Below are 23,337 nucleotides of genomic sequence, written 5' to 3'. Positions count from 1 at the left end.
GTCTTCATGTCTAAAAACAAATTATAAAACAAAAATTTTAAGGTCCCTGCCTCTGAAGCCTGTAGCCCAACGTATGGCGTACAATTTCGCTGCAACCAGCTAATCCTTAAGAAACTCTAAGAAAGTGATTTCAGTTTAATACATCAGAATTACTCTGGACCTTTTACTGACAGTGGGTACCCCGAGGTACCAGTTTCCATTCATCCAGTTCTTACCTAGGTTCATAAGAGAGAGACGCGGATGAAAGGACACAGCAGCCTTAGTCTAAGAAAGGAGTCTTCACTTGGCATAGCTTATGCTGAGATGCCAACAGGGTCAAAAAAATCAGAAAAGTCAAAGCTGTGAGCACAGTGAGTATTACTGATTCTAGTTCAGTCCTAAGCCCATGGGGAAGTCAGGCTGTCTGCCACATGGACAGCCTTTTATTAGAATAATAATCATTATTATTATTATCATCATTATTACTATTACTATTATTTCTAAATGTGTATTTAATGGCCATTCCATCAAAATCAAGCAGAATCGCATTGCAAAAGTGTGTTTTTTATATATATATATTTTTTAAAATAAATATATATATATATATATATATATATATATATATATATATAATTTTTGAAGGTGCATTTTCGAGTTTTATTTGGGCTTCATTTCTTCTTGGCCCCTTGAGGTGTTCTCGCAGATACAACCGACGTAGACTGTTCTGAGACTAGTAGGTTCTCCTACATTGAGTGTTAAGTTCTAACGACACCGCGTACCTCGGGATACATTAGAAGTGTCAAAAGCCATGTGTAATTTCAGAAAACGTAATACCAGTCATGAAAGACATTTTCAACCTAAAATTTAGGCACTCTGTACTTTGGAATGGCCACAGAATTTTCCAGCAAGAGTTAATGCACTTTGTGATTACGTCTACTCGAAAAACAGTTCTCAATTAAAATCTATACTTACTAGATAACATTTTGAATTGGAGGAATTTCAGATGTGGAAAGGCCTGGGTTCAAATTCACTGCATCACACGACCCTTAGGTCTGTGACTCTGAGAACGTTACTTAATGTCTGCAAGCCTCAGCATCCAACGTCTCAGAGCTACTGAGAGGAAGAAACGCAATGAGGAGAGGCAGACGGAACATCTAATATACCTCCTGGCACATAAAATATCGCCAGTAGATCATAGCTAGTATTATTTTAGCTGTGTTCTCACTTAAATCACTAGCATGATTTTATTACTACTACTCCTAATAGTACCTAATTTTGAATGTTCATGCATGCATTCATAGGCATTGACTCACCATATAGTCACAAAACAGATGAATATGTAGTGACAATATTCTTGAAACAAAGTCAGGTTACTGCCTCATTTTATCAACAGCAAGGTTTCTAAAGATTTAACACTGTGTAAATCATGACCACAGTCCTTGAGTCTTTTGCATAAAGAACTTCGAAGCCATCAGCTTTGAAGTGCGTTTGGTGCCTGGCTCTCCTCAAGATATGTGCAAAGTAATCAGAAAGCCCATATTATTTTCTTCCGCTAACACCACAGATATGAGATCCTTGTATAAATAAAACTATTCTTTAAACAAAGACCATTAAACCTTAAAAAATGAATAATAATGCCTTGCCTTTTAATAGAGTTATAAACTTTCCAAAGTATTTCTAGACATATTCTGTCACCAGGTAATGGGAATCCAAACCAGCATGTCATAAAAGGAAGATAATTTCATGAAGGATATTCTATTGTTATAGAAATGACTTGCAAAAGAGATATTTACAAGATTCCTTCTTCAGCAGTATCCTGTGAGCTCTATGGTTTGTAGGAAAGCAGGGCGATATTTTTGAAGGTATCCAATAGGAGCTGGCCAAACTTGAATTTGGTGTGACCTTGGACAAGCTATTAACTTCCATGAGCTGTTTCCCATCTGTTCAAAGGCAGGGGGCAGTAATAATATCCATTTCTCAGATGTTAAAAAGATTAAATTTTCACTCTATGGGACCATGCCTGGTATATTATACAAATGTTGACTATGTGTTGAATACTTATTTCATTTTAATTTCTCATGCTCATATTAGACTGGAGTTCTGAAATACAGAGGACTTGGGTAGGTCCTGCCGACTGTGGAAGCAGCCCTGGGATGAGGCCGGGGGGCCCAGGGAGACGCCGTGGGCAGGTCTTAGTCTTGAGTGGAAGGTGATTTACGATATTTCTGACAATTTTCATAGAGTCATTACCTGATGTCGATTATCTGTAGGGAAGTAGCTAAGGGCTGTACCTATGTACCCGTGGGTCAAATTTGACATGGAAAGAGTGATGTCCCATCTCTGATTTCCAGTGTGGTCCTCACTAGAGGAGAGTTCTGTCCTGTTTTTGTGCTCGGTGAAGTGGCAGGTGTGAGTGTTCCACCACATGAACAGTGCTCAATTCGTCACCCCATTCCCCTCCCTTCTTCCTTTAGGCTCACACACTCCAGAATCCTGCAGATTAAGAGAAGATGGAGCCCAGTGTGGCCCAGGCAAAGCAACGTTGGGAAGAGGATGTGATTTCCTCAGGACTGGGTTTGAGATGATGGTTAATGGTGATAGGAAAGTCTCTCACTTTTGACATGAGACGGTGAATGTGCTAATGAGGGATTCCGTGTTTAGACTGATAAATAGGAGATTCATTTTCGAGGCGAAGTCCTCCCCACAGAAAGAGTAAAGGCAGCGTGCCGAAAGCCAGGAAAGCTCTGTGATTGCTAGTCAGGCCCTTGGATCCCAGTGTAGACATCTCTGGGGGAGGGAGCAGAACTTGGAGCATGAGAAGAACCCAGACAGTGTGAGCTCTGTCTCAGCATATATATGTGCGTGTATATGTAGACATACGTATATATGCAGATTATAGACATGCATATAATATACGCATCATATCGTATGCAGTCAGTAGAATTAAAAATATGGAATTATGATAGAGTATGATTTCCATCATCATCAATTCCTTCTGTCTTCCTTAAGCTATCAATTAATGACTTTTATTCTATAAAAAAATTGGATTGCTTGACTCCCCATAGGCCATTTTATTTAAAAAGTGATTTACTTGTATTTTAAAATGTAAGCCTAACAAAAAATAGAAGAGAAAACTGAAACATCTAAAAGGATGCCCCGGGCAGAGAAGGGGAATTAATCACTGTGAGCATCTGATAAACCTGAGCTGGGGGTGGAGGCAGCGAGGTGGAAGGGCAGGTGGGGGGCGGGAGAGACAGATGTTGAGGATGAGAACGAGGTGGGCTGTTGATCTCAGTTCGGGGAACGTGTCTCTGGACCAGCGTGAGAGCCAGCGGGTGCGTATCGCTCACAGTCACCTTCTTGAAGTCACACGTGCTCCACGTTGAGGTCTCACCAGTCCAGCTGCTTCTTCCGTTTCTCTACTTTTCAACTTCATTTCCAGCAGATCCTCAGCCAGCAGGTAGACATGTGAGGGAAGTTTCTCCTTCTCCTTCACCTTCAGTCAAGTGAGGTCTGCACGTGGTCATCCCCCACTTTTTCTTTGGACCATCATTCCTCCTCGCACTGTCTGCAGGGCGACTGGAGGTCAACATTCTCCCCTTGAGGAAGAGCTGTTCCTGCCCTGAGGACTAAGGACCAGTCTAAGGTGAGCTCTGTCTCTCAGCCTTCTGCTTCATTCTGTCCACAGTCTCACCAGACCTGGCAAAGGATCTCCCAAGCATGAAACTTGGAGTTGGGAACATACCTGTGTCGTGAGGAAGATGAGGCTTTCTTCCTGATGTTGTGTGGTTGTTTTGGTCGGGTTTAGCAGGTTTCACAGCATGAGAGGGACACACAAGTGGTTTCATTCAACCCTCTTCAGCCAGAAGTCTCAGAATTGGGGAGATTTTTGTGCCCAGATTTAATGCATTCAAGTGTCTCCTAAACATTTGTATCTTAGTGAGCCTTCTCTTTTCATTTTTGACTGTGCTATATTTTATTTCAGCACTACTTAGAGAAGAAAACTACACAGATAACAATCTGAAAAATAAAATCTCAAGAATATGAAAATGAATATATGTATACATATGCGTGGCTGGACATTGCGCCGTACACCAGAAATGAACACATTGTAACTGACTGTACTTCAATTAAAAAAAAAATTTCAAGGGCCAAAGTGACTTTTTTTTTTTAGTATTTAATAATTTAATGTATTTAAGACCTGTAGTTTTTTTAAAAAAATTTTTAATTGAAGTATAGCTGATTTACAATGCTGTGTTAGTTTCTGGTGTACAGCACAGTGATTCAATTCTACATACGTATATATTCCTTTTCATATTTTTTTCACTATAGGATCTATATTGACACTGAATATGGTTCCCTGCCCTATATAGTTGGACTTTGTTGTTTATCTATTTTATATATAGTGTGTATGATCTTTTCAATGTCTTGGAAATTGCAATAATATATCCTTTTAAATCCTTTATATTGGTGATTACTGTTTTCTCTTTTTATTTTGTCAGTCTTACCTGGGTTATCATTTTTATTATTTGTTTCAAAGAGCAAAGACCTGTAGGTTCTTAAGTGGGGTTTCCAAGTGTGAGGACCATAGAACAGAGTTAGGGATGGGAAGGGAAATGTTCACATGTTACCACGTGCGTCATGTCTATTTCTGCGCTATTTTGGGGGATGTCGAGGTAAGGAGGCTCCAAGTGGTCTCCCTTACAGTGAGTCACCCTCCAGGGGCTTGAGGCTGTTTATTCTCTTAGGCTTTTCCCCAGAAGTTTTCTCTGCCTCTGCCTCCGATTTCTATCTGGCCCTGCGTGGTATCCCCCACAGCACCAGAGCTGAGACACTAAAACCTTTAGAGTTAAATCGTATTAAGAGACTATTTTCACAGGAGCCCTTAAAAAAAGATGTATCCAATTACTATAATTCTAATTTTTCAAATGTTAGTACTTCTGACAAGTTGCAGCTCTGTTTACCTGTTCTTGTGAGAGCTTTGTGATTTCCCCCAAGAGAGCAGCGTGAGGCTGGAATTTTCCGTTTATCAAAGAAAATTGCATGCATTTTCCACAGGTAAATTGCAGACCAAAGGCATTTGGAGATGAATAGAAACTTCTGTGAAAAGGAACACTCTGCTGTGTTTGCCTACTTGTAACTTCAACCCAAATTACCTTTTGAAACACTCTTTGGAAATCTAAAAAAAAATTCAAAAGGTGCCATTCATGGGGGTGTGGAAAATCGGGCCCAACTTCCTCAGCTCCAAACCTGGGGTTTCACTCAACACCTTAACCTTGGCTGAATCTTTATCTTAAGTTTCCCAGAGTTTGTTTGCATTTCAGTTCTTAAAATTCATGGGTCCCCAATACACCAAAGTTTATGGTCTATTTTCCTTCCACTCATTTGCCAGGGGCCATGACGAACTCCTGGCTTCACACCCTGTCCTGCCCCAAAGAGCAAGGCTTCCTGTAATTCTTGTCACACACAGCTGAACAGAGCTTTTTATTAAAAAGAAGCAAAGTGAAATAATGGCATGGACCGAGGCACAGAGGATCTAAGGGACGGTTTCAAAAGCCCTCAGTAAACCAAGGGCAGACTTGGAACTTGAATTCAGGTCTCAACTTACCTTTCGGCCGGAAAATGCTACTGTAAGGGTAATTCGTGTTTCCTTCATCACATTTAATCAGATGAGGCATGCTCCCCGTGGGGGTGTCTTCTCAGCACTTACCCCCCTTTTCTGTCCTTCAACTTACTCTCTCCCATTCTGGTCTCCTGGGGGCTGATGGAGGGGAGGCACCGACAGGGTGTGCTGGGTTCGTCGTGTCTGTTCCACTGGGTGGACGGAAAGCCCGGGAGGAGATTCAAGGATGCAAACAGCAAGACCAGGGTTTCTCCGCCCCACACCTTCCCTGCGATCAGTTCAGCCCAGCCAGTGTCTGCAGTACCAGTGTTGCTGAATGCACCACGTACATTTGTGTGCAACGCGAGCACCCATGGGCAGTGTGCGTGCCTGCAGCACCACGAGGCCAAACAAACTGAAACGTGGGAGTTTGGAGCAGAGAAAGGTTTACTGCAGGGCCGAGCAAGGAGGATGGGGTGGCTCAAGACCAGGAGAATCCCATCTCCCTGAAAGGTTTCGGCAAAGCGTATTTAAAGGCAGATGGGGAGGGGGGTCACAGGTAATCGTGCACCTCATACATGATTCTCTGATGGGTTGATGTGGAGGGAACAGGGCAGTCAACACTATAAACCCCCAGGCGCCAGAAGGTCTGGGGCCACATGCTCTCCATCATCAAGCAGTTAATTCCATCCCTTTGGTGGTGGTTTTTAGCATCTGAAACACTCAGGACATCTGCATGAGATATTATTATCTGGGTCCTTCAGAGGGGAGCTACAGCAGAGGATACGGGGGAGGGGAGGGTCTGTCCTGGGAAGGTCCTGCAGGGTCCTGCTTGGTCACACCAGGACTATAACCCTTGTTCCAAGCCCAGCTCCTCACCAGGCTCCAATAACACCATCTCCTCCTTGTGCTGCATCAGGTTTAGGGGTGGAAATAGCTTCCACCACCGTGAGTCTTTACACATCCACGTATCCCTGGTGGGTTCCCACACCTTGATAAGTAGTCACCTCATTAAGATGCTGCTTTGAAAAATCCCATTTGAAGGTGGCAGGTTTGATGCTGGAACCCTGATGTGTCGTGAACACTTTGTGTATTTAATTCAAGTAAGTGTATTTCACTCCCTGCTCCTGTCTACAAAGAGCGTGCATCCAGTGGCTGCAGGAGAGGCCAGCAAACTCTGTCACTAAAAGGCAGGTAAGCCCTGACGCTCTGACGGAAGCTGCCAAGGTCACTCCTAGAGGGAGCAGGTCCCTTCTACACAGAGGGAGGCGTCTACGTGACCACACGCCATCTCCCCCAGCAAGAGCTTTTCATCATGTGCATACCTGCCGCCCCCTCGCTGCTGTGGCTTCCGCGTCTTGACTCAGTCATCCTACCCCCGTGGAACCTTTCCAGGCAGGGCAGTGATTGCAAAAAAACGGCTGACCGTGCAGACATCCCACAGTTTTGTTTCCTCCTGCGAGACGGGGGTTCTGTACCCAGGAGAGGAGATCATTCTTGATTTTTGCTTTTGGGATATATTTGGCATTTATTAATTTGCATGCACATGACCTGTCCCGAGAACTCTGAAAATGCATTTAAGTATACGTTTAACTTCATTATATGCAACTCCCTTCTGCTCCTTAACTTTATTGGATCATGTTGACCGTTGAACATTGTGGGGTTTGGGGGCACTTATTCTGCACAGTTGAAAATCCACTTAAAACTGTACAGTCAGCCCCTCAATCCACAGTTCTGCCTCCTAGCATTCAACAGACCTCGGATCATGTAGTAGAGAGTCCTTATTTAGTGAAAAAAATCTATGTATGAGTGGCCCGGTGCAGTTCAAACCTGTGTTGTTCCAAGGTCAACTGTCTTCTGCTCTGTTCTGAAAATGGCCAGCTTTCTCCAAGATCAACACAAAGATCATGTCAAATAAAGTTCCCTCTCTCTCCCAGACTCCCTCTCAATTTTATTTCTACCTCTTGATCTATTTTATCTGATTTATTTTTTAAAAAATCTTTACTGGTTCATTAGATCAGAGATATAATTTACTATTTTACTTTAAAAGGCTTTCTCTTACCACTCAAGCTGGGTTCCATAGAATGCATGAGAGAGAAGAGATTTTTAAAGAAAAGTAAACAATAGTTTGACTTTGAACTTATTGACAGTAAACAATCAATTGAAACTATGTCCTGGGAGGTTTTGCATTTATAAATTACTATGCTGTGCTCAAAATAATATGGAGATAAGCTTAGGAATGAAGGCATGTAGAAAATGTCAATTAAAAACTCTAGCTATGGGGTCATGGAGTAATTGATAATTGTCTATACTTACATGCTTGGCCATCTATCAATTATTTACTTATTCAATGAATATTTTCTACAGCTCCTATAATGTACAACGCCTTTTTGGAGTGATAGCAAAAACAAAATATAGTTTCTCTCCCTTTTTTTTCTTTATGCTGTTCTCTGTTTCACTTTCTGATTCTCAGAGCGCATCTCTGGCCAGCCCAGGTTGTGGCCAGGTGGGGGCGGCCATCTGCGCAACATCAGAGAAAACTCAGTAGCCCCTGCTCACGGCCGCTTCTTTTTTCCCTTCCTGGCACAGCTGGATGCCTACATCCATCCCATGAGAAGCCCTCCTGATTATTGCTCTCAAGGGTCCGGGGTCATGATCAACCGTGAGAAATTTCTATCTTGGAACACGTTTCTCTCCATACTGGGAAATTTTATTAGTAACCCTATGGTAGGAGTTACAAAACACACAACTGTGCTTTTCATCAGCGTAAACAATAAATGCATTTACTTATAGCAGCTGCCCTCCATTTTCCCTCTCCTGTGCCCCTCCCTCCACGCCTCCCCCGACTCTCGTGCACACACAACAGGTGTTTCATATGAGAACCAGTAAATGTCCCATGTATTTTAAATACATAATTGAAGCAAAAGAAGGACATTTATGGAAAGGATTTTTCCACATAAAAATTCTGACAAAATCTCCTTTAGTTTTTTCACTATTCAAAATGCAATTTTTCTCTCTGTGCTTACCCAGAGGTCACGTGTCCTCCATAGTCTGTTTCAAAGGTCTGCCCTCTTCTTGTCTCCTCAGCAGTGATCACCCTCACCCCTGCTCCTCCACCTTGCCCCAGCAGGCAAGCCAAATAATCACAGATCTCACCCTCCGTCAAAAACCTGACCAGGTCATGAATCAATCCCCACACCAGCAAGTAGCGAAAGGAAAAAAAAAAAAAAAGAAAAGAAATTAGTTCTGCTAATATTTCTATTAGTCTGAAGGAGAAATGCACTATTTGAATGGGAGCATTTAATTGTCATTACCTGGAACCGTTACTTCATTTAAACTTCTCTTTTGTTTAAAATAAGCACCTTAATGCTCAAATTTCTGCCTGGGACATTTTTAACAGTAACTGCTGGTTGTCACTGACAACGATCATATTTAATTGCTCATTCTGACACGCTCCAGCACTGTTAAACACGGATTACTCTGGGTTGAATAAATGAATAGCAAGGATGCTGGCCAAGATCTCTGAACACGTCAGTGGTAGCAGTGCGTTACCTCACCCGTCGGAAAGCACAGGAAGAGCCAGCACAGGTCAAGAGCTTGTTAGATTCCAGGTTGTCCATTTCTGCCTGAACTTTCAAAACCCAAGGGCATTGTCAATTATATCTTGTGAGAGGGAAGAAGCTGAAGGTCAGATTTCTCTATTGGATGTTACTTCGCTACTTTAATACTCACGGAGAGAATGAAATACATCTTATTCATTTATTAATTTTTAAAAGGTACTCAGTAGAGAGTTTTATTCACTGAATTGGCGTTCAATTTCTCTTTCATTTCAGTATATTATTATTATTATTATTCTATCAGGAACAATAACTATTACCTTTTCACCAGTGATTATACCACTGTTGTAATAGAAATGAGATTAGTTCAGTGAATGTCACAATAAAATTATAGAATCTTCTTTTCATTCATGTACAGTTTCATAAACAGATCTTTCCTTTGTTTCAAGTCAATCTTGAATTTTTCTGAAAATTCTGGAAAGAATAAATTTTCTGACCATTTTAAAGTCATTTGCAGGTCATAGTAGAACTGTTTTTCCTTTAAACAATGAAGATGACACATGGAGGTTGTTTAATTGGTCACATCACCACACCTAGATGTATGGGGATTGCTTTGGTGCCCTGGAAAGAGCTTTGTACCACATCATGAGTCCAGGTACCATACTCTGGTATTGGGCTAAACATTAATTACAAAATCATTACACAGAATTATTATTATTTTATGACAGGTGGGTGTTAACACTGAGCATGTTATCAATAAAAAAAATCCATTCCTTTTTAAAAATATGCACCATAAATATTTTCTCTGCACATAATAAATATGTCAATACATGTTTTTTTTTTAACATTTTTTATTGATTTATAATCACTTTACAATGTTGTATCAAATTCCAGAGTAGAGCACAATTTTCCAGTTATACATGAACATATATATATTCATTGTCACATTTTTTTCTCGGTGGGCTACCATAAGATCTTGTATATATTTCCCTGTGCTATACAGTATAGTCTTGTTTATACTCTGTTCTACAGTTTTGAAATCCTGTCTATCCCTTCCCACCCTCTGCCCCCTTGGCAACCACAAGTTTGTATTCTGTGTCTATGAGTCTATTTCTGTTTTGTATTTATTCTTTGCGTTTTTTTTTTTTTTAGATTCCACATATGAGCGATCTCATATTGTATTTTTCTTTCTCTTTCTGGCTTGCTTCACTTAGAATGACGTTCTCCAGGAGCATCCATATTGCTGCAAATGGCATTATATTGTCTGTTTTTATGGCTGAATAGTATTCCATTGTATAAATATACCACCTCTTCTTTATCCAGTCATCCGTTGATGGACATTTAGGCTGTTTCCATGTCTTGGCTATTGTAAATAGTGCTGCTATGAACACTGGGGTGCAGGTGTCATCCTGAAGTAGGGTTCCTTCTGAATACATGGTTTTACTTGCTATTCAATGATTCATTCAATGACAGTAACCTCCCCCTATTTATTCAAAAATCATTTTCTTAGTTTTTTCATTTCTGTAGATGTACTATTTTAAAATTGCTTATGTAAGCATCCCTGTATAATTCTATGCACAGCATTTATTGTTAATCAGCAGGCGCCAGTCTTAATCTAGTTTATTTTAAATTAATTTTATTTTGCCCTTGCTTTTTTCCCTACAATTTAAAAATGATTTTATTTTACCTTTTCAGTTCTAAAATGTTACCGAATTATCCTAATCTTTTTTTTTTCCCCATTGATTCTGCCTCTAATTTTGTTAATCTCATTATTCTGCTCTAGGAATTTTTGTCATTGTTTCTTTGACTACATTCCCTCTTTCTCTGTGTTGACTCTCAGTCTGGAAGTGCTCTCAGATGTGTTTTGGAAATGTTTGGTCACTGTAGCTCCTGCTCTTCATAGTCTTTGATCTCCATGAACCACTTTCTAGGAGGAGAGAAGCCATGCACCGCTCTTCGGCACACTGATTCTCGTTAGCTCAGTTACCTCGTATATCTTGGTGACGACTTAAAAAAAATCAATTTCACATTTTAAATTCCTGAAATCTTAATTTTTCATGGTACAAAAGCCGGTTTTTGGATATGATGTTCTCTCTACTCTGAGAATATTTACTGTAATTATTTTAGTATACTTCCTCCTTTTCTACATTTCTCTTTGAATCGTATTTTTCTTTTTCTTTCTTTCTTTTTTTTTTTTTTTTAATAGTGCTTGTTTCTCCTGGGTAGTTTTTGAAGAAAATCAAATCCTGTGCTTGGGTAGGTTCTTTTCACCTCTCTTTGGATGTAGTTTTGATCGCAGGAGGTATGGGTTCAGTTACCAGAACTGATTTAAATGCACATCCTTGAACCAGTGGATTTCCTGCAACATTCACTTTTCCTCCTAAGCCCCATTTTTGGGATTTACGCACCACCAGTTTGCTCCCCACTCTGCAGTCATTCTCTCTTGCTATTGATTCTGATGTTCCCCAACAATTAGTTAATTAATTATCTTTCCTGAATTCCACAAACTGTGTGTGTGTATGTGCTCATGTCAAGGCTGCTGTGGGTTAAGTATTTTGAACATCATAATATCTTTTATTTTTGTTCTAGGGCCTTGAAGTGAGCAGTGATGCACACACATTCATTTCCGTGGTGGGTGGGGCTGGATTCCCTGGACTGCTGGCTGCGAGGCCAAGGGGCCCGAGAGCTGGAGTCAGCCTGCTGGTGGGCAAGCCGGAGCCTAGGGGTCTGGGGCTGGTGTCCATCTATGTCCCTGTGTCCTTATTCATCTTTTTTTTTTAATCAAATACAAGGAATATTTAGATAAAAATAATATGAAGTGTCAGTCTATCAATATCTGAGGAGGTGATACTTGCACTGGTTCTTGAAAAATAAATTGGATTTTATCAAGCAAAAAGTTGATTGACACAACCTGATGTCCTGAGGATTTCCAGCCTACCTCGTAACACTTTAAATATGTGCAGCTTATAGCAAGTCATGTATATGTCAACAAAGTATTAGAAACTGCGTGGCCATTGTGAATTAAGCTAAAACTGTGAATGAAGAGCACCTGGCAGTGAGACTGAATGCAAAAGTCAAGAAGGGGTAAGATTAGAGGGACGGGAAAGACACAAGAGCACAGGAATCAATAAGATTATAAACAGAAAAATTAAAGTGTGGATTTAATTAGTCAAATCAACCAAAAAAAAAAAAAGAAAAGAATACATTGCTTACAAAAGAGAAGAAGAAAGTTTTGATATATTCACTGGAATATAGGAAATAGGGGAGAGAAAAAATATTAAAGGACAATGAAGAGTAAATTCATCAAAATAAATACTAATTTAAATAATAATATTAGATATTAAAAGTAAATATGCATGACAGAGATAAAACAGGGTCCAGCAGAAATGGCTCTATAGTTGCTGGCTCCCTGGTAGAGAATTAGGGTACCCAGGATTTGATCTAATAGTCATCACTCTCTTTTCTCAAGAGCCAGGTTCAAGCTTGCCTAGACCATGAGTCATGGAGACATAAAGATGCCTCTCGCTTTGGGAGGAAGAAGAAAGAACCACCATCTGGGATGAGAGACGCAGATGGTGCAGGAAAAAGGTCTAAGCTTCTCAGTGTGTCCTGGGGAGACGGGTGTTACAGACTGAACCTTGCGTCTCCCCAGAATTTCTGTGTTGAGTCCTAACCCCAGTGAGGGCGTGTTTGGAGATGGGGCCTCTAAAGAAGTAATTAAGGTTGAGTGAGGTCATAAGGGTGGGGTGTTGATCCCACAGGGTTAGTGTCCTTCTAGGCGGAGAAACCAGATAGCCCACTTTTTGTCTCATCTGGTACAAGAACCAAGGAAAGGCCCTGTGAACACACAGCAGGAAGGAGGCTGCCTGAACTTGGGACGAGAGCCCTCACCAGAAGCTAAAGGGCTTGAACCTGGCCTCCAGAGCTGGGAGAAAATACTGTTCTCTTGCTTTAGCCACACCACCCACAGTGTTTTATTATAGCAGCCTGAGAAAAGTGACATGGCAGGGCTCCGTCCAGACCCCTTTCAGCTCCAGCACACTCATAACACAGCGACAGAAAACACTGCCGCTGAAGGCTCGCGGATGCTCATGGATGCTCACGGATGCTCCCTTCCTCACTGGGTCACCTTCTGCAGGAATGTGCCTTCTCCTGTGGTGGCTCACACCCAGCACTAGCTGTTGTGGGGGAGTAAAGGCTCCAGCCTCTTCCTTCAATTTGGGACAGTTCTGCACAGTCATCGAGCTCCAGAGCCCTGTAGGGTCAGTGGATTGTAAGTGTCTTAGTAGGTCAACTTCTCCCTCTGCCCAATCATCTTCTTCACTTTCCTACAAGATTATCCCATCAGGACGTTCCTCAGTAAATTTTCTGCACTCAGTTATCTGACTCAGAGTCTGTTCACCGGTAATTCAACCAAAGGCATGGTTTTAGAAGTTATTTTTTGTATTGTACTTCCATTCCAATATTCTTAAACCTTTTCATGGAGTGTTTAGGAAGCTGACTGGTTGGCTATCCAAAGGCAAGGGCTTATCTCATGTCTAGCTTACACTTGCACAAAAGAAAATGCTTGAGCCCTGCAAGATTGCTGCTTCAGAAAGAATGAGGTCAAGGCTGGAGACAGCAAGTGATCGTTGGGATGGATTTTTGAAACATGCAGCCTTTACCAGGCAACCCAGGGATGACTGGGGAAATTAACATGGTAATATACAAGCATTGCTTCCGGAACAGCAGATGAACATTTAAACAATTGCAATTTGGTGTAAAGGAAATAATGCCCTAAAAGGCCAGTGAATTACCACATATAGGCTCTTTCTTTATATACCTGCTTTAGCAAAATTGAGATTATTCTGTATATAAAAATTTACACACTGTCTTATTGCAGTTTTTAAAAAAAATTAGGTCATAAAATAATTTTTAAAAGCATAACTTTTAATGATTGCATAATTTTACTATACTTGATATGCACCATAATTTATTCACTCGTTTCTGTATTTTTGGACATTTATATAATTTTCTCATTTTTTTGCTATCATAAATAAAACTGAGGTGACTATCCTTGCACATAAATCTTAACGTGTATTTCTGATTATTTTCTGGGGATAAATCTGTAGAAGCAGGATTAGCGAGTTAAAAGGAAGGCTGTTTTGATAGTTTTGATGTATATTGCAGAACTCTGAGTTGTAAGTGTGAAATAGGCCCTCTTTCTAGCCTTTCAACCAGCGCATGTTTATTCAGGTATAAGCATGATGGGGATGCTTTCTAGATGTTGGGGGAAAAAGTCAGAGGGGGTCTTATTCTCAGGTTTCTTAGATTCTATGGGGAAGACAACACTAGCTAGTAGCAAAAATAAGATGTCAGGTGGTGATAAGCTCTCAGAAGAAAACAATCAGTGGGGATGGAGAGTGGAAACATCGGTGAGAGGCTCAGAGAGCTCTTAGAGGAAGAGGCTTTGAAAGACCTAAATGAAACCTGGAAGCTACTCATGCAAGGAAGGAGTTGTCTCTGTACTCATAGCACCACCAAAAAGTCCTCAAGAAAAAAATTCTGATATTTTGTAGAACTTTCTTTTTCAAACTTTTGTTGATCCCTGGCATGGCTTGCCTTGAGATTACCCTTCCTGCCATTTGTCGATTTACCTATCAGAGAGTTAGGGGTTTCCCACCAACCTTCAAGGGCTCCTCATGTATTAAATACAATAACCCTTCAAAGGACAGTATTTGCTGCAAATGCTTGTTCCCGATTTTCCCCATTTAGTTTTGCATTTGCTATTTCTATAGAACTCCTCTTTCTCTTCCAATTTCCTCATCGTCCAATCTGTTCATTTTTGCCTTTGTGATTATCCTTTTGCAGTGGAGCTTTAAAAATGACTTTCAAGTGGTCATTTTGGCAATTTAGAAGTGGAAGTTTTCCTAGATGGGCAGAAGTTGAATTGAACCTAGACATCTCTGATTTCCCAAAGCCTCTTTTCTTCCCATTATCCCACACAACTTCAAAAATGAGCTGGAAAATATACATGAAGCCTGTGATTTTAATTTTTGAAAGTGTCTTTTATAACCAGTCAGTCAGCTACAGTTTTGCCAATATTGAGAACAAATAGAATACCAGAAACAATAAACTCCGGGGTCTTAGGATTGTGAAATTTGGGGCAAGATGCTGTTTGGCTCCAATTAGTACAACCCCAGTTGGAAGAGCTACATCAGGGGGAAGGGAAGTGAGTGGTCCTCAGAACGCCAGCATCACATCAGATTCCAAATTCCAGCATCAGGAGACAAAGAGGTAGAAAGGCTATCAAGAAATCTACAAAACAGAAACAGACCCGCAGACATAGTAAGCAATCTTATGATGGAAAGGGGTTGGGAAGGGGTAAATTTGGGAGTTTGAGATTTGCAGGTATGAACTAGCATATACAAAATAGGTAAACAACGAATTTCTTCTGTATAGCACAGGGAACTATATTCAATATCCTGCAATAACCTTTAATGAAAAAGAATATGAAAACGAACATATGTATGTATATGCATTGTGCTGTGTACCAGAAACTGACACATTGTAACTGATTATACTTCAATAAAACAAATAAATAAATAATAAAATTAAAAAGGAAAGAAATAGCAGCAAAGACATATCATTGGAAGGGCTGGAGCTGAAACTACGAGGAATATGCTTTGACACTTGATTTTTGCTGAACCATTGGCTTAACGGTATTGGCATGGAGCAGGGAGCTGTGGTGTCAGGATGGAAAGAGACCCTACGGCGAGAGGTCAGCTGAGTCCTTCCTTTCTGGGGATGAAAGAATACGTGCACTGCATTCCAACACAACATCATGTAAATACATGTACATAATCAGGTGCAGTTTCATGTATGCATCTTCATTAGATTATCAGTGCTGTCAGACATTTAAAATATTTTCATTTCCTCTTTTCCTCTAAGCCCATACAAAGTTTTACAGAGACATTGTACCATTTTCTTGGAAAATAAAGACAGTATATTTGAGCTAAGCTTTTATTCTCGCTAAGATCAGGACACGGAAGACGTGTTGCTACCGACCTCTCTTCCCCATATTTTTTAGTTCCTTTTTATTTCACATTCTGCTGTTAGACTCCCCACACTTCAGCACTGGTTTATATCCAACTACATCTCAGACTTCAAATCCTTACACTTCCTCCAGAATCTTCTCACAAATCCCTTTCCTGTCCTTATAATTTATTTGTACCCTTCTGGTTTTCACCTCATAAAAGGGTGAAGAAAAAGAAACACGTTTTGTTTCGACAATGTAAGGAGTTGAGCTCCCAGCATTTCTTCTGTCAGCAGAGCAGCTGCTGAACATGGCAAGCCTGTATAAAACGAGACTGAAAAAAATCAAGACCCTCCCTCCAATGCTGGGTGTGATTCCTCTAGTAATTTTTGCACCAGCCATTTGCACCCGCGACGCCATCGTTACAACTGACGTTGGCATCCCTGCCACGGATGCCCTGCCCATTCCCCTTGGGAATAACAGCACACAGAATGATCTACTTTGTTCTATGAAGCTGGGAATGTCACACCTGGGGCTCACCCCTTAGGGGTAAAGTCTAAACAACCCTCTTTTCTGATATGTCCATTTTCATGGAGCAATAAAGGAAAAGGAGGGAAGGAAAATATATGCAAACACATAAATGTAATTCTAGTTTTTGATAAAAGTCTGTCACGTACAGGCAGGTGGGATGTAAATGGTACACGTTTTGGAGACCAGTGCTGAACGAAGCCACGGCTCTGCACATGAGTCACTGTGCCACTTCCTCCAACCTCTCTGGGCCTCTGTTTTCTCCTCTGTGAAATGCACAAAGGGTTTTTGTGAAATTAATGTATATTACGCATATACCACGTCCAGAATAATGCCTGGTCTATGGTTGTTGTTCATTAAAAAAGTAACAATAATAGTGAATTGATTTTAGATTTTCTGTTCAGTAAGTCAGCTTACAAGTAAAAGTACCTACTTTGATTTTCAGAACTGTTAGATTTTTCTCTTTTTAGAAAAAGCTGAAAAAATATTGCTAGTGTTCTGGTTTATTCTTCTTATTCCTGCTCAGGACCCTTTGGAACGTGCGAGGACAATATTCTCTAGGAAGACTCGGAGTTTTGACAGTGCACATTTGCTTGATAGTATTTTCTGAAATAACGAGGGATGGTTTTAGCTACTTGTAGGTACCAACCACAATGCATTTTGGTGACTATAGTTTTCCACGCACAGAATAAAGGATTAGAAAATCCCTCAGGTCTAGTATGTGACCCTGTATAATTAGTGACTCCAAGGCAAAAGTCAGTTTCAGTCTTCTTTCCAGAAGTTGTACATAAAATTCCAAACTGGGTGACGTATTTCCCATCAAGACAAAGAAGTGGAAGGAAGTTCATCTGATGAAGCCTAAAGAGACCTGGGCCCCAGTTTAGATTCTGTAGATATTTGCATCAACAAGGAAAACACAAATAGGAAAAAAAACCTTCCACTCCCTGTTTTCATCTTGCTGAGTAGAAGCTCATTTCCCATCTGAGGATGACCTTATGACATTTTATAATTTCCTGGCCACTTATGATTATTTTTTTACACTATTAACAGCTTTATTAAAGTATGCATATTTGACGTACAACTCACATGCATACATTGCAACTGTACAATTTAAGTTTTGACATGTGTCTGTGCACCTGCGAACCCATCACCAAATCAAAATAGTGAATATATTCGTCCCCCCTGACATTTTCTCATGTCATTTTTTTTTCCTTTTTCAGTTTTATTAGGTAGAATTATTATAGTTTGACTGCACATACACATTATATTGCATGTAAATATATATATACAATATACTGCACATTTTTTTTAGTTTGCAAATGTGTACTGATCATTGATTCTAAGAACAGATTGGAGCTTCAGCTTTTTAAACTTACATAGTTATCAAAGGAATAAAGCCAACCACAAAATAAGAATCAACAGAATGCGGTAATCCAGTCATAAAGGACAGTCAGATGTGCTTACACATATTCAAGAAATCAGTCATCTAAGTTATGAATAATAAGTAGTTCATTTGTCTCCCCTTATTTTTTATTTTATTTATTTATTTTTTTCATTCCATACATAAGTGATATCATATGGCCACTTACGATTATTAAACTCAGTCCAGGGTGGTTTATGAATCCACTCTTGCGGTGAGCTGAAAGCTTTTGTCTGCTTCGTCATTGGCTATAACTGAGGGTGAGGAGGCATGGAGTGGAGACTGAGCATGGCTTGTGTTTTCACCTCTGGCCACGCCTCCTCTGGACCTTGAGTGAAGAGCTGGAATGAGATGGCAACGGTCATGTAGCACTGGCAGTGCTTCTGTGGCGCAGAATGCCCTTGGCCTTCCTTGCTGTGCAGGGCTTCCGAAGACATGGCAGGATGTGTGCCAGGTGTGTGATTTCTCCAGCCCCTGTCTCACTGAAGGCCACTTTTTTTTTTTTCATGCAGTATAACTGACATACATGATACTAGTTTTACCTGTACAACATAATGATTCTATATTTATATGTATTGCAAAATGATCACCACAAGGAGTCTAGGTGACGTCTCTCACCACACATAATTACAGAATTTTTTCTTGCTGTGAGAACTTCTAAAATCTACTCTTAGTAGCTTTCAAATTGCAGCACAGTATTATTAACTATAGTCACCCTGTTCTGCATAACACCCTGCTAGGACTTATTTATTTTATAAATGGAACTTTGTCCCTTTCGATGACTCCTTTGCCAATTTCACCCAGCCCTCACCCTTTGCCTCTCACGACCACCAACTTATTCTCTGTATCTACAAGCTTATTTCTGTTTGTTTGTTTGTTTTTAGATTCCCCATATAACTGAGGTCATGCAGTGTTTATCTTTCTCTGTCTGATTTATTTCACTTAGCATAACACCCTCTAGGTCTAACCTTGTTGCAAATGGCAAGATTTCATTTTTTTATGGCTGAATTTTATATATACATATATCACAGTCCCTTTATCCATTCATCTGTCAATGGACACTTGGATTGCTTTTGTATCTTAGTTATTGTAAATAATGCTACTACGGACATGGGGGTGCAGACATCTTTTTGAGTTAGTGTTTTTGTTTTCTTTGGATAAATACCCAGAAATGGAATTGCTGGATCATATGGTGGTTCTATTTATTTTTTTTAAAGGAAACTCCATACTGTTTTCCACAGTGGCTGCACCAATTTACATTCCCACCAACAGGTCACAGGGTCCCCTGTCTTGACATTCTTCCCAACACTTGTAATCTCTCGTCTTTTGGATGATGGCCATCCTGACAGGTGTAGGGTGCCATCTCTTTGTGGTTTTGATTTGCATTTCCCTGATGCGTAATGATGCTGAGTATCTTTTCGTATACCTGCTGGCCATCTGTATGTCTTTGAAAAAATGTCTATTCAAATCTTCTGCCAATTTTCAAAATCAGATTGTTCCCTATTAGTTGTATAAGTTCTTTATATAATTTGGGTATCAGTCCTTCATCAGAGGTATGATTTGCAAATACTTCCTCCTACGCAGCAGGCTGCCTTATCGCTTTATTGATGGTCTCCTTTGCTGTGCAGAAGCTTTTTAGTTTGAAGAACACCTTGAGAGCAGCACAGAAGTCCCTTCATTGGCCGCCAGCATCAAGAATCCACACTTCCCACACTTTCTCTTAAAAACAGCCACTGGAGCTACGGGGTCCTCTTCCTTCTACGTCTTGTGGAGTTTCTGGGGATCTGGGGTGGGGAGTGGCATACTTTTTCCTATTGCTGAGGGTTACCCTTGTAAACCTCTCACATTATTTCGCTGGGTGAGAACCAGACAGACTTCTCTGTTTACGTTCCCACAGGTACGCATGTCAAGCTGCTTGAGAACTCTCTGACAATGCAGTGTTCTCAGAAAGTGCAAAGACAGTGCTGCAGATTTTCAGCACTCTGAACATCATCTGGTGAATGAAATGCCAATCTCTCTTGCAGACACACCCAACCTCTGTGGGTGATTTGCTTAGAGCCCCACTACCCACCTCCTCTTGGCTTTAGGAGTCTGGTGGTGAGGGTCTCACAGGACAAGGAGAGAGTGGTTTGGTTTCTCTTGTACCACGAGTGTTTGAGTCCCTAAAAAAATAGATTTGGAAAAAAAAAAAAAAGACTCTCTTTGTTTCTCCTCTGCTCCCCCTAAGTCATCCATTCTACATCCCAGGTTGACAAGTTGTCCAGTGGCGGTTGTTTAAGATATATGGCCCTCTCATCTTGGTAAGCCTCGGGGGGTCCATATCTGACCCCTTCTGTTGATTGTACTCTTTTGAATATAGGCCATAATTGCCAATTACAGAGCCACTGGAAAATTTCACTCCACATTCTATTATAGCAGCTATTATTATGATCAGCAGGAACGGTGGCTCCTTTGTTCACACCAAACAGGTAGCCTTCTGTTTCTCTCCTTTGTGACCATTGTATAATGTATAGTTCCTGGATGGTGTCATATTGGGGCATAAATACTGTAACTTTCTCCTACACAGATTTCCAATAGAGGCTCCTTTACAATCATTTTATGGTTTTTAAAATAGCTCCATGTCTTCAAGTTCTTGTTTCCTGTTTCGGAAAGAGTTACTGGTTTTCCTCTTGCTGAGAAAAAAGACATTTGAAGAACAGAATAAAGCGTGTTCCCCAGAGCCTGCTTTCTACAGGGTGACTGTGGGGGAGACCGAGAAATGTGCATCAACAGGCTTGTGCCCTTTTTCTGCAAATCCTGGCCAAATCTCTCTTTAGACCCCCGCTTCCAATAGTTGCTGTCCAAGTCCTGGTTTAGTTAATGATTTTACAGGGAGACGCAGAACCAACAAAATCCTCAGTTCGCTGGAAAAACTCCATTTTTACAAGATGAAATAACATACTGGGCTGTCCTGGGGTTGCTGTTTGAATCACGGCTGGTGGTACTCCGGCTTAGTTAAACACGACTCTAGGCATCTCTTAATTGCAGAGACTCACCTTGAAAAGACTCTCAGTGAATCTTCGGAATAGATCTGAGGTGAGTAAACCAAGCTGTATCTACCTGGGGCCACGCAGAACCCTAGGATGCTCTTGGTAGGGTCATGATCTCTGCCTCCTTTCAACTCAACACTCTGTTGAATTGAAAACAGAGAAAAACTAGATTTTCAATGAATCCAAATGGAATAGCATATTACTTGAGGCTGACGACTCACACATAGGATGTCCTCTCTTCACATTTTTCAGGTTCCCCCAGAATAAAATTCCGCTCGTCTAGGAGATGAGGGAGAAGTGTGGCGCTTACCGAAGACGCTGTCAGTGAGACGGAAGTGAGTTCCCGCGGCCCAGCCCGGAGCTTTGAAGTCGCAGCTTCCCTTCGCCTCTGCACCAGTTGCGAAGTCTCTGTTTTTCCCTCTTTTCTTCCTTGTGCTCAGGTCCCTTGGCTCTTGACTACTTTTCTGACATCTCTTTCTCTTTTCTTCTCCCCATTGGCTTCCTGGTTTTTCTGCCGGAGCCATTCCACTCTTCCCCCAGATACTTCATTTTCTGCTCCTCATCTGTGCCTTAAAATGGTTTCCAAGTGAGGCGCGTGCCTTTGTTTCTGAGGGTGTTTAATGACACCAAGGTGGTCTGGTTGCTAGGGTTCCTCCTCCCCTGAAGGCAATAGGCGCTAACAAAAGACAAATAACGTCTTCCTGTGCTATGTGAATATTCAAAACAAGGGCTTTCCTATGTCTATTCAATGCAAGGTAAAATGATTTATAATTTATCATTTGTTTATTACATGCAGAAATCTACGCTAAATGGCACCATATCTTCTATTTATTTCACTGCTATTTCAGCACCTCTCTTAGACTGATACCTCCAGCAGATGACCAGATGGCCAGCCCGTTAACAAGTGTCCAGATGACCCCGACCTTGGGCTCCACCAAACCTGTTCATCTGTACACACAACACTAAGAGCAGGTAAGACAGAGATTTGAGCACTACACAATTTTTTTTTCAATTTTTTTTGTTACAGTAAAATACATGTTTACAATTTTAAATATTTTTAAAGTATAGTTCAGTGGTATTAAATACATTCGTAATGTTGTGAAGCCATCACCACCATCCATCTTCACAAATCTTTTCATCTTGCAGAAATGAACAATAACTCCCTGTCCCTGCCCACCTCCACCATGACAATCACCATTCTACTTTTTGTCTCTATAATTGCAACTACTTTAAGTAACTCATCGACGTGGAATCATATAATATTTGGTTCTTTTGACTAGCTTATTTCATTTAGCACAGTATCCTCAAGTATCATGCATGTTGTAGCACATTGCAGAATTGCCTACCTTTTTAAAGCTGAATAATATTCTGCTATATGTATACACTGCATTTTGCTTATCCTTTCATCTGTCCTTGGGCACTTGGGTTGCTTCCATATCTTAGCTATTGTGAACAATGCTGCTGTGCATATGAACGTACAAATATCTTTCTAAGGTCTTGCTTTCCGTTATTTTGGCCATATGCCGGAAGTGGGATAGCTTGATCACACACTCATTCCATTATTAATTTTTTGAGAACCTACCATACTGTTTTCCATAATGGCTGCACCATGTAGATTTCCACCAACAGTGCACAAGGGTTCCAGTTTCTCCAAATTCTCACCAACACTCCTCTTCTTTCCTTTTCTTTTCCTTTCTTTTCCTTTCCTTTTCTGTAGTAGCTATCTTAATGATGTGAGGTGGTATCTCACTGAAGATTTGATTTGCATTTCACTAATGATTAGTGAACATTTTGCGGGAGTTACAATTACAGTGCCTGCCCACGTCTTGTCTGCACCTCTGATCAGAAGCAGCACTCAGCAGTCAGACCACAGGTGCCCAGTATTTGGAGAACAAGGTCTTATTTGCCCACCCTGGCTTCTGTTACAGGAATACATGCATGGATGCCTGACACATGGCAGGGGTCAGGGATGGGTTGCTGCTAATATGCCAAGAGCTGAAATTGTCAGAAATTAACCAAAATGTACTGTTGAAGCCTTCCTCCAGAAGTTGCAATTCTTCAGTAAACCCCAGAGCTCCAAAATGGTTATATCAGACAGACTTTGCCATTGTAATTTTTATCTAGGTGAAAAGAGATTCCTGGTGATTCTTACTAAGCTGTCATTCTGTAATTTCATAACTACAGAATTTTTAGAGTGCTTTTGCAGG

Source organism: Vicugna pacos, chromosome 5 (genome assembly GCF_048564905.1).
Source record: "Vicugna pacos chromosome 5, VicPac4, whole genome shotgun sequence".
In the NCBI taxonomy this organism is placed as follows: domain Eukaryota; kingdom Metazoa; phylum Chordata; class Mammalia; order Artiodactyla; family Camelidae; genus Vicugna; species Vicugna pacos.
This window is presented reverse-complemented; position numbering follows the sequence as displayed.